Below are 17,523 nucleotides of genomic sequence, written 5' to 3' on the forward strand. Positions count from 1 at the left end.
GCGAGTGGCTCTGCCGCCAGCGCGTATAGCAGTGGCGACAGAGGGCACCCCTGTCTTGTACCTCTGGTCAAAGGAAATTGTCCAGATGGCCAACCATTGGCCAACACTTTTGCAACCGGCGTTTGATATAAAAGTTGCACCCATTTTATAAATTTGGGCCCCAAGCCAAAGCTGCCAAGACAGGTCCACAGGTATCTCCACTCTATTGAGTCGAATGCCTTGGCTGTGTCCAAGGCTACAATCACACGGGATCCCTGACAATCATGATTGGCTTGTAAATTGATAAATACTCTTCTGAGATTGAAGGAGGTGTTTCTACCTGGCATAAATCCGGCCTGGTCACTATGCACTAAGGACAAGATAACCTTATTCAGGCGGATGGCAAGCACTTTTGCGAGTATCTTCACATCCACCTGAAGCAAAGATATAGGACGGTAGGACTCCGGGAGATGTGGGTCCTTACCCGGTTTGGGGATTACAACAATAGTTGCTTCTCGCATTGAAGCAGGTAGTTCAGAGTTCTCAAAGATAGTATTGTATAATTTAAGGAGCCTGGGGATTAATAGGTCTGAATAAGTGGAATAGAATTCCACGGGTAGACCATCGGACCCCGGGGCCTTAGATTTGGGGAATCCTGCTATAGCACTGGATATCTCATCTGATGTTAGTGGGGCTTCCAGTTCCTCCACCTGTTCTGCACTTAGCTGAGGAATCGTCAGTCCCTCCAAGAAGGACTCCATACTGGATGTGTCATTCGTGACTGTGGTCATATATAGATTACTGAAGAATTCCTTAAATAAATCTGAAACTTTGCTAGGTTCCGTCACCAGTACATCATCAGAGGAGCGTAATGAAATCACCACAGGAGGTCTCTCCTCGCAATGGACTAGATGGGCCAGAAGCTTCCCAGTCCTTTCCCCGTATTCGAATGAATTCTGTTTGTGGAAAAAAAGTTTTCGTTTGGACTTTTCATATTGCAATTGGTCAAGTGTTCTCGAGCATAATTTAAGAGCATTAGCTCTATCAGCGGTGGGATCATTAAGAAACCCTCTCTCTGCTTCCCGTACCCTTTCCTCTGCCCTCTCAATATTTAACTCAGATTCTTTTTTAATTTGATTAATGCGCCTAGTGAGATTCATGCGGGCGTGTAATTTAAACATTTCCCATACCGACTGTACTGTGGCCGAGTCATCATTTGTCTTGAAGTATTGCTCCCATTCCTCTGAGAGGTCATTATCTTCTGGGAGCAACGTCAGCCAAAAAGGATTTAGTCTCCATGAAGCTGGCGGACGGCCACAAGACAAAGCGACCGAGGCCCAGTAGGGACAGTGATCTGATAGTGATCGAGGAGAAAACCCTGTATCTACAAGCCTGGGAATAAGAGTTTTAGACATCAGTATGAGATCTATTCGGGACATAGCACGATGGGGCGTGGAGAAGCAAGAATAGGCTTTAGTGGTGGGATTTCTGATCCTCCAAGTGTCTATGAGGTTAAAGTTATCTAGTAACCTGGCAAATCTTGTTATATAGGAAGAGGGCGACAGAGGCATTGAGCTGCTCATTCTATCCATCGCAGGGTTTAATACATTATTAAAGTCTCCCAACCATATCGCTGGGATAGTAGGGTACATAGCCATATAGTCAAACCCAACATTGATTACCTCATAGGTGAATGGTGGAGGGACATAGAACGCTAACAGGAGTACAATTTCCCCATATAGTTTGGCCCTTAGGAACACGTATCTACCAAGTGGGTCAATCTCCGAACCCTGAAGCTCGAAGTGCGTGGTTTTGGTAATTAGAATTGACACACCCCTGGAATGTGTGGTATGTACCGAGTGGAAGGCCCACCCTATCCAAGGCCGTTTGAGTGTTCTGTGGGCCATGCCTTCTGCATGAGTCTCCACTAGAGCCATCACATCCGCCTTTTGTTTTTTAAGCTGTGTAAATACTGCTGACCTCTTGATCGGGTCTCTAATACCACGGACATTCCACGTGAGCAATTTCAGGGTGGCCATTGAGGTAAATGATAGAGATGACGAGCCCCAGGCCTCAGAGAGCCCACCATAGCAAACATGGCGACACAGATCCCCGGGCAATAAACAGTTTCAACTAGTAAATTGTATCTGTCATGGTGATGTAAGAACGTGGTTAGTACATAGCAACATATCAATTTTCTCCGTTGTTGAAATCCCCCCTCCCCCCTCCCCGCCCTGCACAACCCCCAACTAGTGCGGGCTTTCATCCCAAACTGCCAACGTGGCATGAACAATGTCCGACCTGAGGAAAAAAGATTCAGTGAAAAACGACTAATAGACGTGAGCACTGCGGTTGATGAAAACTTAGTAGTGTTACAAACGGAAAAGTATATCAGCACAGCAGCGAACAGATTATTCCATCTCAGGTCGTAGGTTTTGATGTGTGGGGCGAAACTACGCTGAGTACCGTTACACATCTCAGGACTTAGCTCACCTTCATTAGTGAGATTTTCAAGGGAGAATCATCCCCCGCCGGAAATGAATGTGGACTATTTACTGACCTATGAAAGTAGTGGTCTAGATGATCTTGCTTGGGGTCTGTTGAGCAGGTATACATTTCCAATAGGTATGGTGGGAAACAGGTAACTTGCGGATATGCGTTAGGTATATACCTGTGATACTTGTTTGAGCAGCAGATTGTTGCATTCGTAGACTCATTACCAGTTCAGAGCTTTTCCCTGACGAACAGGTATTTATGCTGTAAGGTGTAACACACACAAGTATGGCCCTTTGAACGGCATAATAGGGGTTCATAGTAGCAGTGTGTTATATTACGGCCATGGCTCTCTTTTTCACTGCTGGGGGCAAAGTGAGGGAGAAAGTCAGAGTCAGTGAATGCCATGTCTAGTAGGGGTAACAGCTTTGCTACGCTGCAGAGGATTTGTATCCTGCTTCCCTCGCAAGTAAGTAAGGGTTCAATAAAGACATGAAATAATGATAATGTCACTTATCTGTGTGCGTCCCTTTGCTCCAGCCATGCAATGGCCGCCTCCGGATCCTCAAAAAAGTGCGCCCGGTCCTCTCCTTCAACGCGTAGACGTGCTGGGAAAAGCATAGCATACTTTATATTTTTTATTCGGAGACGCCTTTTGACCTCCGTGAAGGTCCGCCTTCTGCGCTGAACCTCAGCGGAGAAATCTGGAAAGACCGCGATCATCTTATTACCGAAGGGAATGTTGCCCCTTTCCCTGCTGAGACGAAGAATAGTGTCACGATCTCTGAAATTAAGGAACTTTGCTATAAACGTGCGTGGGGGCGCTCCAGCAGGTGGCATTTTCCCGGACATTCGGTGTGCACGCTCGACTACAAATGTAGGGGAAAGGGCATCTCTCCCATATGTATCACATAGCAAGTGTTCCAGAAATGTGGGGGGATCCTTCCCCTCTGCTCCCTCAGGGAGGCCAATAAATCTTAAATTGCATCGCCTCAATCTATTTTCGATTTCATCTTGCTTTTGCATGAGCTGATTTACCTGGGATTGCATTTCTGCTGTGGAGTTCTGCAGCGGGGGAAGTGAGTCTTCCACATTGCTCAGCCTAGTCTCTGCCTCCGTCACTCTCTCTCTTAGCTTCTGGAAATCTTGTCTCACAAGAGAGATGTCGACCTTCACCTCCTCAATCTTAGCTGTGACAGTGGTCTGGCAGGCTGCTATTGCTTCTTGGCATGCTGTTATAGCTTCAAGCACTTTGGTAGTGTCTGCTCCAACGGCCCCCTCCTCCCCCTGCATGGCGGCGCCATCTTCTCCCTGAGACTCAGCTCCTTGTCGGCGGTACTGTCCCAGCTTTACAACCGCAGAGTTGGCTTTTTTTCCCGGCGGTGACATGATCCAGGGGGGTTCCCAAAGCAGTGGGGATGATTTTCGGGTGGTCAGCTTTCCAGATAGTCCCAGGATTTTATATAGCGGATATACGGCCGGCGGAGCTCTGTTCCCTAGCGTCCTACACCATGCCGCTCCAGGCCACGCCCCGGGTGCCAGCTTTTTTGAAGGGCAAGCCATCTTGAGGTTGGTGGTAGATAACCACACCTGATCACCTGGTTGGAGACGTAATTCACCTCTTCTCTTCCTGTCATAAAGCCTCTTGTGGGTTGCCTGCGCTTTGGCCATTGCTTCTTGCAACAACTTGTTGTTGCAACCCAGGAATTCGACAGTGCTTTGTACTTCTGGAACTGGAGATTCCGGGATAATGTTAGGCAGGAAGACAGGATGGAACCCATAGTTTGCAAAGAATGGTGACTGACCTGTGGCTGAATGGCTGGCATTGTTGAAAGTGAATTCCGCTAGAGGCAAAAGTGCTACCCAATCATCCTGGACAAACGAGGTAAAGCAACGGATGTACTGTTCCAGGGTTTGGTTAGTCCTCTCAGTTTGTCCGTTAGTTTGGGGGTGGAAAGCAGATGACATGGAAAGCTCAATTTTCAGGATTTGGCATAGTGACCTCCAGAAGCAGAAGGTGAACTGGACTCCCCTGTCAGATACAATGTTGGTTGGTACCCCGTGCAGCCTTACGATCTCCCTGACAAACACCCGGGTGGTTTCCAAGGCAGATGGAGTACACTTTAGGGGTATGAAGTGGGCCATCTTAGACAAACGGTCAACCACTACAAAGATAGCTGTATGTCCTTCAGAAGGGGATAGTTCCACTACAAAGTCCATGGCAATCATGCTCCAGGGTCTGTCAGGAATTGGTAGTGGTCTGAGGAGACCCCAGGACTTGGTCCTGGCAGACTTGCTTTGGGTACAGGTGACACATGATTTGACATAGTCCTTGCAATCTTCCTCAAGCTTCGGCCACAAAAACATGCGCTGGATTAGTTCACGAGTCTTGTGAACCCCAAAATGTCTGGCCAGTGGATGGTCGTGACACAGGCTCAGAACTTCTGTCCGGCAACTTTCTGGCACAAAAATTTAGCTGTCCTTCCAAAGCATCCAATCCCTGGGTATCAAGGTTGACCCTGGAGGACTGGACATCCCCTGAGGCTTGTTTTAGACCGGACATCAGGTCTGTCTGGAAAAGCAGAAAGTTACCCTCAGATAAAATGGTGTCAGGGACTGAAGTTTCCTTGGGGTCATCGTACATCCGAGAGAGAGTGTCAGGCTTGATGTCCTTTGATCCTGGCCGGTAGGTGATGTGAAATGAAAATCTGGAAAAGAATAACGGCCATCGTGCTTGGCGCGGCTTCAAACATTTGGCAGTTCGTAAATATTCCAGATTTTTATGATCCGTGTAGATAAGTATGGGATGTGCAGCTCCCTCTAGCAGATATCGCCATTCTTCGAGCGCGGCCTTAATGGACAGAAGTTCACGGTCACCTACATTGTAATTCTTCTCAGCAGGCGAAAGCTTCCGGGAGAAGAAAGCTATGGGGTGCATGAGGTCCTTGACGCTGAGAAATAACTGCCCCCACGGCTGTTTCTGAGGCATCAACCTCAAGTAGGTAAGGAAGAGAAGGATCTGGGTGGCTCAAGATGGGGGCAGAGGTAAAAAGTCCCTTTAGGGTAGAAAAGGGTGGCTTCCAGCCAGGGGATTCCACTGGAATCGGATGTTTTGTCTTGTTACCTGGGTGGTCGGGGAGATAATTGCAGAAAATCCCTTGGTAAACCTTCTGTAAAAATTGGCGAAGCCAACAAAACGTTGCACCCCCTTCTTATCCGAGGGTGCAGGCCAGTCCAGGACAGCTGTAACCTTCTGTGGGTCCATCTTGAACCCCTCTGTGGAAATTACCAGGCCCAGGAATTGGATACTCTGCCGCTCGAACTCGCATTTTTCTGGTTTGGCATATAGCCCATGCTGACGGAGTCGGCATAGTACCATCTTGACGTGTTTCCGATGCTGATCTAAGGATGAGGAAAAGATCAGGATATCGTCTAAGTAGGCTATGACGAAGATGTCCAGATAGTCTCTGAAGATATAATTTATCAGGTGCTGGAAGGTAGCAGGGGCATTACACAGGCCGAAGGGCATCACTAGGTATTCATAGTGGCCAAACCTGGTACGGAAGGCCGTCTTCCACTCGTCCCCTGCACGAAAGCAAACCAAATTGTAGGCCCCACGAAGATCGAGTTTGGTGAACACAACATTAGTTCTCAGCCTCTGAAAAAGCTCAGGAACCAGGGGTAAGGGATACCGGTTCTTGACCGTGACCTTGTTCAGCTCCCGGTAGTCCACACAAGGACGCAATGAGTGATCCTTCTTCTCCACAAAAAAGATCCCTGCCCCAGCCGGAGAGGTGGATGGCAGGATGAACCCCCTCTTAAAGTTTTCATTAACATATTCCTTTAACACTTCCAACTCCCGCTCAGACAGGGGAAAATCCACCCGAAGGGGCTTTCAGCTCCGGGCAGTAACTCAATCGGGCAATCGTAGGAACGATGAGGAGGAAGTGTCTCTGCCCCTCGTTTACTAAAAATGTCCAAGAACTCGTGGTACTGTTCGGGTACCGCTGAGCGTAATTCTGAGTCAGCTTCCAGACCCAGCAAAGGGCCAGATAACTTGGGAGGTAAGGGCAGACAGTGTTCTTGGCAGTAGAGAGACTGAAACTTGATTTCTCCGGAGCCCCAATCAATCTGCGGGTTGTGGGCCTGAAGCCACGGTAGACCCAAGATGACCGGGAACAAAGGGGAAGCAATTGCATCAAACTTAAGCAGCTCCTTGTGGTTTGAGACAGTAACTACAGGCAGTGGAGGAGTCTCTTGAGTGACCTGGCCAGATTTAATTCGGGATCCATCCGCCAAGAAAACGGAAAGTCCTTGAGCCCTGTGTTGGAGTGGAATGCGTTGTTGATTGGCAAAGTTCAAATCAATAAAACAACTGCATGCACCAATGTCTATTATTGCAGTAACAGACAGTCTTTCCGGACAACTGAAGGGTGATGGGAATCGCCAGGTGAGTAGAGGGAGCTGGAAGACTGTGTGATGGGATGGGTGAAGATCTACGATACTTGGCAGGACATGAATGTACATAGTGGCCAGTTCCCCCGCAGTACAAGCAAAGGTTAAGCTGTGACCGTAGGAGCACAGCGGGGTATGAGTGCCTGGTGGATTCTCTGGAACCGAAGATGACGTCTGCTGGGAGGCACTGGAACTGGCTGGAGTGCCGGGTGCAAGTAAGCTGGACACAGGTCAGCAGGGTGCAGGTAAGCCAGGTGCAGGTCAGCTGGATGCAGGTGAGCTGGATGCAGGTGAGCAGGCTGCAGGTAAGCTGGATGCAGGTCAGCAGGATGCAGGTGAGCTGGATGCAGGTCAGCAGGCTGCAGGTAAGCTGGATGCAGGTCACAGGGTGCAGGTCAGCAGGGTGCAGATAAGCCGGATGCAGGTCAGCTGGATGCTGGTGAGCTGCATGCAGGTCAGCAGGCTGCAGGTAAGCTGGATGCAGGTCAGCAGTGTGCAGGTTAGCCGGATGCAGGTCAGCTGGATGCAGGTGCGCCAAGAAGCAGCAAATGCACATGAGTGTGCACAGCAGGCAGAAGCAAGGTCAGACAAGCCGGGTCATACACAGCGGATCAGATCAACAGAATCGGCAGGCAAGGAATGGTCAAGTTCAGGCTGGTTTTGGGAGCAGGAGATCAGGCAGGCAAGCAAACAGGATTAGGGTCAATGGAGAGCCAAGGTTCAGGATTGGAGACAGTAGCGTAGTCAGAGAGCCAGGTCAGAAGGTGATCAGATGCAGATTACAGGAACAGGAAACAGGTGAAGCTGCAGATCAAACAGCAAGAGCTGAATGGTGGAAGCCCCTCTTAAAGGCCACTGGGCGCCAAAGCCGCATTACTGTGCGCGTGTGCACGATCTCCGCGATCGGCGCACGCCTGTTCGTTACTGGGGACCTGTTGGCGGGGATGCGCCTGAGCCAGTGGTGTATTTAGGTTTTGTGCTGCCCTAGGCCTGACTAAACGCATGCACCCCCCTAATTTAAATACGACCCACCCCATCCTGCCGAGGCCACACCCCTTCCTGTTTAAGACCCACCCTATCATCTGTAAACAACACCCCTTCCTCTTTAGGCTCATTTGGCACCTTTCAGGGGGGTGCTCCTCTCTCTCCTCCTGACGTCACAGCCCCAGGGCCGAGGAGACGATTCACTGCAGGAAAGCAGTGCAGGGGAGGGTAGGCGGAGCTTAAGGCTCCACCTGTCACCTGTTGCTTATGGGGGGCGCGAGTGACACACGCCGCCCCCCCGCATGAGAGAAAGCCCCCCCCATCCGTCTGACTGATTCCTGGCTCCCGCCTCCCGCACACTTGCAGCCCACGGATACACGCCCCCACCCTCTGCCAAGCACGCCCATACACAGCGGCGCCGCTACAGAAAGCCGGCCGCCGTGGGCTGCAAGTGTGCGGGAGGCGGCAGCGGGAATCAGTCAGACGGGTAGGGGGGCTTTCTCTCATGCGGGGGGGCGGCCTATTTTGCCGCCCCCCGCAAAGTGCTGCCCTAGGCCTAGGCCTTATCGGCCTAGGCCAAAACACAGCCCTGGCCTGAGCCATGTTGCAGTTCTGGAAGTAGTGTGTCCATGACAGATAAAGACATTACAGGAGAGATGTCGGAGCCTCCAGTGGAGGGATAAGGACATTACAGTGTGGCCAAATTGCCGCCTATCATCACTCTTCAGTGAGGCCAAACAGCCGCCTACAGCGGCAACAGTTTTGTATATGACTATCTCGGTTACTTGGGGAGCCAAAGCCTGGTCTGGGTAATATCTCCAGGTCTCAGGTGGACTGAAACCCTGACACATGATTAAAAACCCAAACTGTCCAGGTGAATCCTGGACAGGTGGCACACCCTAGGTGTCTGGAGCCCATGAATCTACTTTGCAGAGGCTGCCTGCTGGCTAAGTGGGTGGCAATTCTGTCTAGCAGTACTGGGGTTGCTGGTTCAATTCCCCAACATGCTAATGCTTGTGTTGAAGTTTATATCTTCTCCCTGTGTGGGTTTCTCACCACAATCCAAAGACATGCTCTGCACCTACTATGCCTTACGACCCACTCTATGTGGAGGGATGTTGACAACTCATGGCTCTGGAGGTTCTCATTGGACTGAAGAGGGCCTGGGTCCTTGCTACATATATTACAGATGCAGCAGTCTGCTACTCAAAATATGGAGGCTGACCAGGAAGTCCTTCCTAGTTGCTTGTATAGCCACTGAAAGAGCACCCTGGCACTTTATCGGCTAGGGAGGTCATGTGGTTGAGACCCTGGGCTGCGTATTGCTTCCTAGAAACAAAAGTGGGGAAGAATGAAGGGGAAAAATGCCCGTATAAACAGGATGTCGAAACTGTATACTCTGAACAAGCTAATGGTCAACCTGCTCCTACATACTGTAGCATCTGCAGATGACGGCAGACTAGCAATAACCAGCCCATGTACTGGGTGAGTCTAACGGGAATGGTTTAATAGTTATCAACCAGCTGCTGCACCTGCAGGACTCTGAGGAAAGTGGCAGGGTCTGCATCCCTTTAGACATTATTTCCTATTGGAAGTATCTTGCCAAAAATTACATTTTTGTAGCAGTGGATGCCAAGGGTCTGGCTTATGTCTTGGTGCAGACTTCTGGGGGGATCAGTGAGCCAGTCACACAAGTGCATGCCCAGACTCTTAAGGTAAGACCTAGAAGGCACGCTTCACGGGTTTATGGACGGCATGTTGTACAGAGTCTTGGATGAAAGTATCAGACACTCATGGTCACTTCGGGAGATTCCTCACTGCTCCTCTCTTCCACGAAGCTGCCAAGTCCACCACAACAGCGGGTGGGCTGATACATTGCCTACAGACACCTCAGACTCAAGAGAGTTTGCAAGTTTTCTACCCAATCCTGTTTGGAGTTCGCAGGAGATGTTGGTCAGTGTCCAGTTGCAGATCGGAAGAGGTTGAACCCTGTGGGGCCCTCTTTGAGCACTTTAAGACGTAGTCCATTAAACAGTATAACCACATGGCTGGAGGCTGTTGCTGGATCGTCAGGATGCCTATACTATCCTTAGAGCAGTGGTTCTCAACCTTTCTAGTGCCATGACCCCTTGATAAAAGTTGTGGGGACCCCTAACATTAAAATTTTCGTAGTGTGGGTTGTCAGCACCCAAGGCAAGACAAGTAATTTGCACCCCTAACCTACGAACACTTAGCCGTCCCTGAGTCCCTTCCACTCGTACAGTATTATGGTACATTTTAGGATATACCACTCTCTCTTTGTTCTCTTTCTTTCCCTTTTATCGCTCTCTATCCTAATTTTTTGTTTTTTCCCCCCACCCCTCTCTAGCCGTCTTTCTTGTTCTCTCTCTTATTCTCTCTCCCTTTTTCTTTGTTCCCCCCCCTCTTTTCCTCTCCCTTCCATGTATTCTCTATTTTTATTCCTTCTCTTACTCCTTGGTGGAGGGGGTGTGGGAGGAATGTGATGAGTGGCGGTGCTGGTGGGGGTGGGATCACTGGCAGTGCTGGGGGGAGTTCTGATCAGCCAACTTAGGTGCTCTTGATCAAGGTCATCTGCTGATCTGAGAACTGTAGTGGGGACTTTTAATGGCAACTCTAATCACAGGTAGTGTTACTCAATGTGACTCTGGTTTCACTGTGTCTCCAGCTCCGTGGTGTCTCGGAGCAGTGACACCTATGCCGAAATCAGGAGATAGGGTCTCCTCCAGCCCCTCCCACTTCACATTCCTTACCAGTCATCTGACCTCTAGTCTCTGCCCCCCAGCCATGCCGTGAACTGAATGGGCGGCGGCGAAGAGCCTCAGTAGGTGGCTGTGGGCTCCAGGAACAGCCCAGCTTGGCGGCCACAGGCTCCAGGGACAGTCCTGCTGAGTGGCTGTGAAAAGGCTGGGAGAGCGGTGCAGGCTTCAGGAACGGCCCAGGATTTGGTGACCCCTGGCAAATCGTCACTCGACCCCCAGGTTGAGAACCACTGCCTTAGGCTCCATTCACACTAGCGCGTTTTTTGATGCATTTTGCATTTTGCAGAAATGCACGGGAATTTTTTAACATGGGTTCCTATGGAACATGTTCACATCAATGCCTTTTTGTTTCTCTGCATTTTTGGAAAGGGTCAGGGACTTTTTTTCATGCAAAATGCAGCGTTTTGCATGTAATAGAATTCAATGGACAAGCATCAAAAACGCAAGTGCACCGTTTTTGCAGCGTTTTTGATGCGTTTTTGCCGTTTTTTTTTTTTTTAATTATTTTTTAATTTTTTTTTAGACTGTAAAAAAAAAACTGTAAAAAAAAACAAAAAAAAACAAAAAAAAACCGCAAAACGCAAATCGCGGCAAAATCGCGGCAAAAACGCCGCAAAAACGCTGCTCAAAAACGTGGCAAGCATGAAAAAAAAACCTCCAAAAACGCCCAAAAGCAACATGCATAGGTGTGAATCGAGCCTAAGAGGGAAAGCAAAGCCAACTTTCTCCATCCCAATGGTTGGTGTACCCGGGGGTGCTCTGCTAGTTTCTCTGTTTTATTTCCATCAGAGGAAGTGGTGACAGTCAGGAACAGATTTTTGAGGACGAATACTTCCGCTTGCTTGATGGCTTCTCAGTGCCTCAGTCATCTGGGCACAACATCATCATGCATATAGATGATTCCTGGGGTGCATGGGCACCTGCGCAAATTTCATCTAGAATTCTTAGTGCAAGGGAGGAAACAGGATAGAACACAGTTAATAAGTGTTACTCAGTATGAGTAGTGGTTCACAGTGATGGAAAGATCTTGAGGAAGTCTTGGTCCATTAGGACCTTTTAGACTGGAGAATTGCTACGAATCATGTGTGCAAGACAACCGGTAAGATGCACTTTGAGGGACTTTTGGACAAGCCAAACAAGGCTTCCCAGCCAAGGAGGGTAATCTTGAACGCGCTGGGGGTTCAAACAGCGCTTTTAGCACTTTGGCCTTACTGCACAGAGTCAAGGAGGACCAATCTCCTTGCAGTTTAGCAACAGGGCAGCAGTCGCCTATATTCAGCTCCAGGATGAAACTCGTAGCAATATGCTATTGAGAGGAGAGAGGGAGAGGTGAAACCCATAACGCCTTGGGCGGAAGATCACCAGCAAAACTTCGGAAGCAGTTTACCTCCCAGCGGATTTTTCTTTTGAACAAGTACAAGCTTCCCAGAGCACAATGAGTGGGTCTACGTCCCAGGTCTTCTCTGAGCTGGTCCACAGGTGGGGCCTACCACAGACAGACCTCCTCGTTTCCCACAGTAATCACAAACTTTGGTCTGATTTTGTTTCCGTACCCCAAGGCGCAAGGGGCAGATGCTTTGGTCTCTCCCTGGGATTGCAATCTAACCTATATATTTTTCCCCAACATTTCCCATAAATGAGATTCCTCTTGAGGCTGTCAAGGGAGAACATAGTTGTCATAGCCAGTCCTCCATATTGACCAGGAGGCCCTCGGTTTTCCCTGGCCGTTCATTTCATGGTACAGAAGACATTTCCCCTCCATAGCATACGGAGACTAGGGCTGCAAGCAGGGGCATTAAAGGGGGTGGATGGACAACTCCGGTTGCTCCAGTTTTACTCCAGAGTGATCTCTACTTTGTTGTGTGCAAGAAGACATTCCACTTACAACATCTAGATCTAATTCTGGAACAAGTTTGCTTTGTCTTGGTAGGGCAAGACATTGATCCTACTGTCCTTCCAATCTCAGCTGTTCTATACTTCCTCCAGGCCTTGACCTATCCTCACATAGCTCACAAGTGTGGGCTATCTCGGCAATAACACATTTAAATGGGCCACTAATCCTTCAGTTTGCACAACTTTTGAGGGCCGTCGTGAGGAGTTGGTCACCAAGAAAGAAAGATCTATTGGAGTTGCTGGATCTCATATCAGTTTAAGTGTTTGTTCCAGCAGAGCAATGTTCGGTTCAGGCCATCACTTACAAGGCAGTATCAATTGCAAGAACTTTAAGCAGAAGGTTATCAGAGATTCAAGCTCTTGGAGCTTCAAAGTAAATATTTACTTTGAAGCTCCAAGAGCTTGAATCTCTGATAACCTTCTGCTTAAAATTTACTTTGAAGCTCCAAGAGCTTGAATCTCTGATAACCTTCTGCTTAAAGTTCTTGCAATTGATACTGCCTTGTAAGTGATGGCCTGAACCGAACATTGCTCTGTTGGAACAAACAGTTAAACTGATATGAGATCCAGCAACTCCAATAGATCTTTCTTTCTTGGTGACCGACTCCTCACGACGGCCCTCAAAAGTTGTGCAAACTGAAGGATTAGTGGCCCATTTAAATGTGTTATTGCCATGTGTTATTGTTATTTCTTTCCAGAAAGTGTAGAGTTGGGTCTTGTAGATCATCCCGCATCAAACGTAACAGCAGCCTGCTATTTAACAGACAGCTGGATATTGCCTAACTTTCCACAACATCACACAGGAAAGTCACACGTACTGTTCATTTTCAGAACTTTAAAGTAGTATCTGTCCACAATTGTCCCTTTCAGGTCAGCTAAATAAACCTTTTGTCATTCCAGCTGGGAATCATCAAGGGAAAGAGGTTACCGCCTGGATCCTAGCATTTCATTTATGCTATTCACTGGTCCTGAGGGAGTGGTCAAGAGGCGGAGCTCTATCACTAGTAAGCTGCCATGGTTTGGCATCAGGAAAGGAGAATTACGGTAAGTATTTGATACAATTTTCTGTTTTAGTGACGACTTTGTGCAAAAAAAAAAAAAATTTTTAATTTTCCCGCAACTTATGGCAAAATATAAAATATTCCATGGACTCTATCAGCACATAGCTTGGGGTGTCTACTTTCCAAAGGGGTCATTTGGGGGGCTTTTGAACTGTCCTGGCATTTTATGTACAACATTTAGAAGCTTATGTCACACATCACCCACTCTTCTAACCACTTGAAGACAAAGCCCTTTCTGACACTTTTTGTTTACATGAAAAAATAATTTATTTTGCAAGAAAATTACTTTGAACCCCCAAACATTATATATTTTTTAAAGCAAAGGCCCTACAGATTAAAATGGTGGGTGTTTAATTTTTTTTTTTTTCACACAGTATTTGCGCAGCGATTTTTCAAACGCAATTTTTTGGGAAAAAACACACTTTTTTAAATTTTAATGCACTAAAACACACTATATTGCCCAAATGTTTGATGAAATAAAAAAGATGATCTTAGGCCGAGTATATGGATACCAAACATGACATGCTTTAAAATTGCGCATAAACGTGCAGCGGCAAAAAACTACATACATTTTTTAAAGCCTTTAAAAGCCTTTACAGGTTACTTTAGATTTACATAAGAGGTCTACTGCTAAAAGGGAATGTAAATATCCCCTATGATAGCAATAGTTAGTGACAATTTGAAAAAATTCGGGTCTATTAGACCCTAGATCTCTCCTCTGCCCTCAAAGCATCTGACCACACCAAGATCGGTGTGATAAAATGCTTTGCCAATTTCCCAATGGCTCTGTTTATATCCGGCAAAACCTAAGTCATGAAATGCTCATAGCCTCCGGTTTCTTAGGCCATAGAGATGATTGGAGCCATTCTAGTCTCTGATCTGCTCTATGGTCAGCTGTTGAAACCACCGCCTGCATTCTCGGGTCACCTGTTGGGACAGGAGAGCACGAGAAAACCATGGAAGCTGGTGGGGGGGGGACGTTCCCTCCCACTGCTTGTAAAAGCAGTCTAGAGGCTAATTAGCCACTAGGATTGCTTTTAAATGAAAGCCGACCGCTGGCTGAAAAGAATGATACCAAGATGATACCTAAACCTGCAGGCATCATTCTGGTATAACCACTCAAATTCCAGCAATTTTTAGATTGTAAGCTCTAACAAGCAGGACCCTCTGATTCCTCTTGTACCAAATTGTAATGTAACTGTAATGTCTGCCCTCATGTTGTAAAGCACTGCGCAAACTGTTGGCGCTATATAAAATCTGTATAATAATAATACCAGTACGTCGCTGGTCCTTGTTGTGCATACATTGTAATGTTCTTTTTTTCATGCAGCCCGTGGGCTGCATGAAAAAAAGGGATTGATCGGTGAGTATGCCCACCATTAGAATTCCGGTCCTTCGTCCACCCACTTTTAATGATCGTCATACATGCACCATTTTTTTTTTTTAACTGTGGTGGTGAAATCACCTCCTACAGCGCTGGAGTCGCTGATTTACGTATCGTGGGAGCAAACACTGTTGCTGTCAAGATAAATAAATCAGTGCTGCAGCTGAATGGCGTACCTGCTAAGCAAATGAGGGTTAACAATAAAACAAAGTAACATTACAGTATAACAGTAAGACATACCATACCTGCAAAGCAAATACAATAAAACATAGTAAAAATAAAACTTTTTTAACGCAATCTGTGCCTAAAAAATATATGACGAAGCATGGGGGCAATCTGCCCCTAATGTTAGGAGCAAATTGCTCCTCCACCCCTGCCCCCATGCTTCGGCATATATGCTCTTTTTTTTAACTGTGGTGGTGAAATCACCTCCGACAGCGCTGGAGTCATGGCTTTATATATCGTGGGAGCAAACGCTGTTGCTGTCAGAATAAACCCGTGCTGCAGCTGAATTGCGTACCTGCTAAGCAAATGATGGTTAACAATAAAACAAAGTAACATTACAGTATAACATACCATACCTGCAAATCAAATACAATAAAACATAGTAAAAATAAAACAGAGAGAGATCAATAGATAAAGAACAACTGAGAGCGAACATAAGAGAGAATAGAGAGAGAGAAGAAAAATAAAACCACAACTATTTTTGGCTTTTTTATTTTATATTTAAATTCGTGTTTTTGTGTGTGTTTATTTTATTTTTTTTTTCACTTTTATAAAAACTGTAAACTGAACATTGCAGATTAGGGTCTCTCAAAATGTAATGGCCATCACATATTTCGAGAGCCTGTGTTAGTGTGCCCTAGGACTGTGTAGTGCTGTTCCCTACGCTAATACTCAACTAGTGTGTGGTAGCGTTTGAAACAGTCACTGATGCAGAGACCAGGTTGGTCAGGAGAGGAGGGACAATAAAAGCGGGTGTCACGCCTAAATCTACGTTTTCTGCAGACACGACATCTTCTTTGGGGTGTTCTTTGGGTAGGGGTACCAGGGAGGACATACGGAAAATGCCTCTCATGCAGCCAGGTCACTGCATTTGCGTTGGGAAGGTGGGCCATAGCACCGTCTGGAAACAGAAGGGCTGTGATGATCTCTTCCTGGAATTTAAGGAAGGATCCAGTCTGTCCTGAAGCTTTGTATAGCACAAAAGCGTTCAGCAGAGCCAAATGAAATAAATTTACAGACACTTTTTTGTACCAGCGTCTGGCCTTACGGGCAATTAGGTACGGCGCCAACAACTGGTCGTTGAGGTTCACCCCTCCCATATTAAGGTTGCATTTGTGGACACAGAGGGGTTTCTCCACAACACTAGTCGCCGTAGAAATTTGGATTGTTGTATCTGCGTGAAGGGAGGACAGAATGAAACATTCCGTGAATCCCTCCACTTCACTGCTAACAAATTATTACACTTCAAGCAGGCTCTCTCTCCTCATCTAAGTCAGGTTTCTACAAGCCGTTGGGGATAGCCCCGGCGATTAGATCGCACGGTGCCACATGCACCAATTCCATAACCAAAAAGATGACTAAAAAGTGGCACGCTCATGTAATAATTGTCCACATACAAGTGGTACCCCTTTCCGAATAAGGGTGACACCAAGTCCCACACAATCTTACCAGCACTCCCTATGTAGTCTGGGCAGTTCTCCGGCTCTACGTGACTATCTTTTCCCTCGTAAACCATAAAACTATATGTATAGCCTGTTGCCCTGTCAGAGAGCTTATACATCTTGACCCCATATCTGGCACACTTGCTGGGAAGATACTGTCTGATAGACAAGCGCCCAGAAAACGTAATCAGGGATTCATCAATGCAGACAACTTTTTCAGGAATAAACAAGGCTGCAAACTGTTGGTTGAAGTGGTTTACGAGGGGCCGAATTATGTAGGGCCAATCAAATCCAGGATCAGCTCGAGGACGAGAGTTCATTATCATTGAAGTGCATGAACCGCAAGATCTGCTCGTATCGTGTCCTGGTCATAGAGACAGAGAACACGGGCATATGGTGAATTGGGTCAGTGGACCAATATGACCGCATCTCACTCTTTTTAGTTATGCCCACGAGGAGGGATAGGCCCAGGAAGGTCCTAAATTGGGAGATAGGTTCTCCAATGTCTGGGAAGGGTCAACTGGCGATGGATTGACCAGCATACAAATTGCTTTGGTGCACAATAGATCTATAGAGATCTTCCGTGAAAAACAGCGAATAAAAATCAAGTGACGTAAAATTCACCTGAATTCCGGGTTGGCCAATGAATGGGGGAAGTACGGGTGCTGCAAAAGTGGTGGGCTCCCAATTAGGATTGGCGAATGAAGCAGGAAGGGCACTATGGGCTCGACGGCCTTTGTTTGTCTTCTTCTTAGTGGCAGCGGGACACTACACGTGCTGGCCACCTCGCCAGATTGAACTGCACTTATGGGACACTTCACCAAGTG

The sequence above is a fragment of the Aquarana catesbeiana genome, linkage group LG07 (assembly GCF_042186555.1).
Source record: "Aquarana catesbeiana isolate 2022-GZ linkage group LG07, ASM4218655v1, whole genome shotgun sequence".
NCBI lineage: Eukaryota > Metazoa > Chordata > Amphibia > Anura > Ranidae > Aquarana > Aquarana catesbeiana.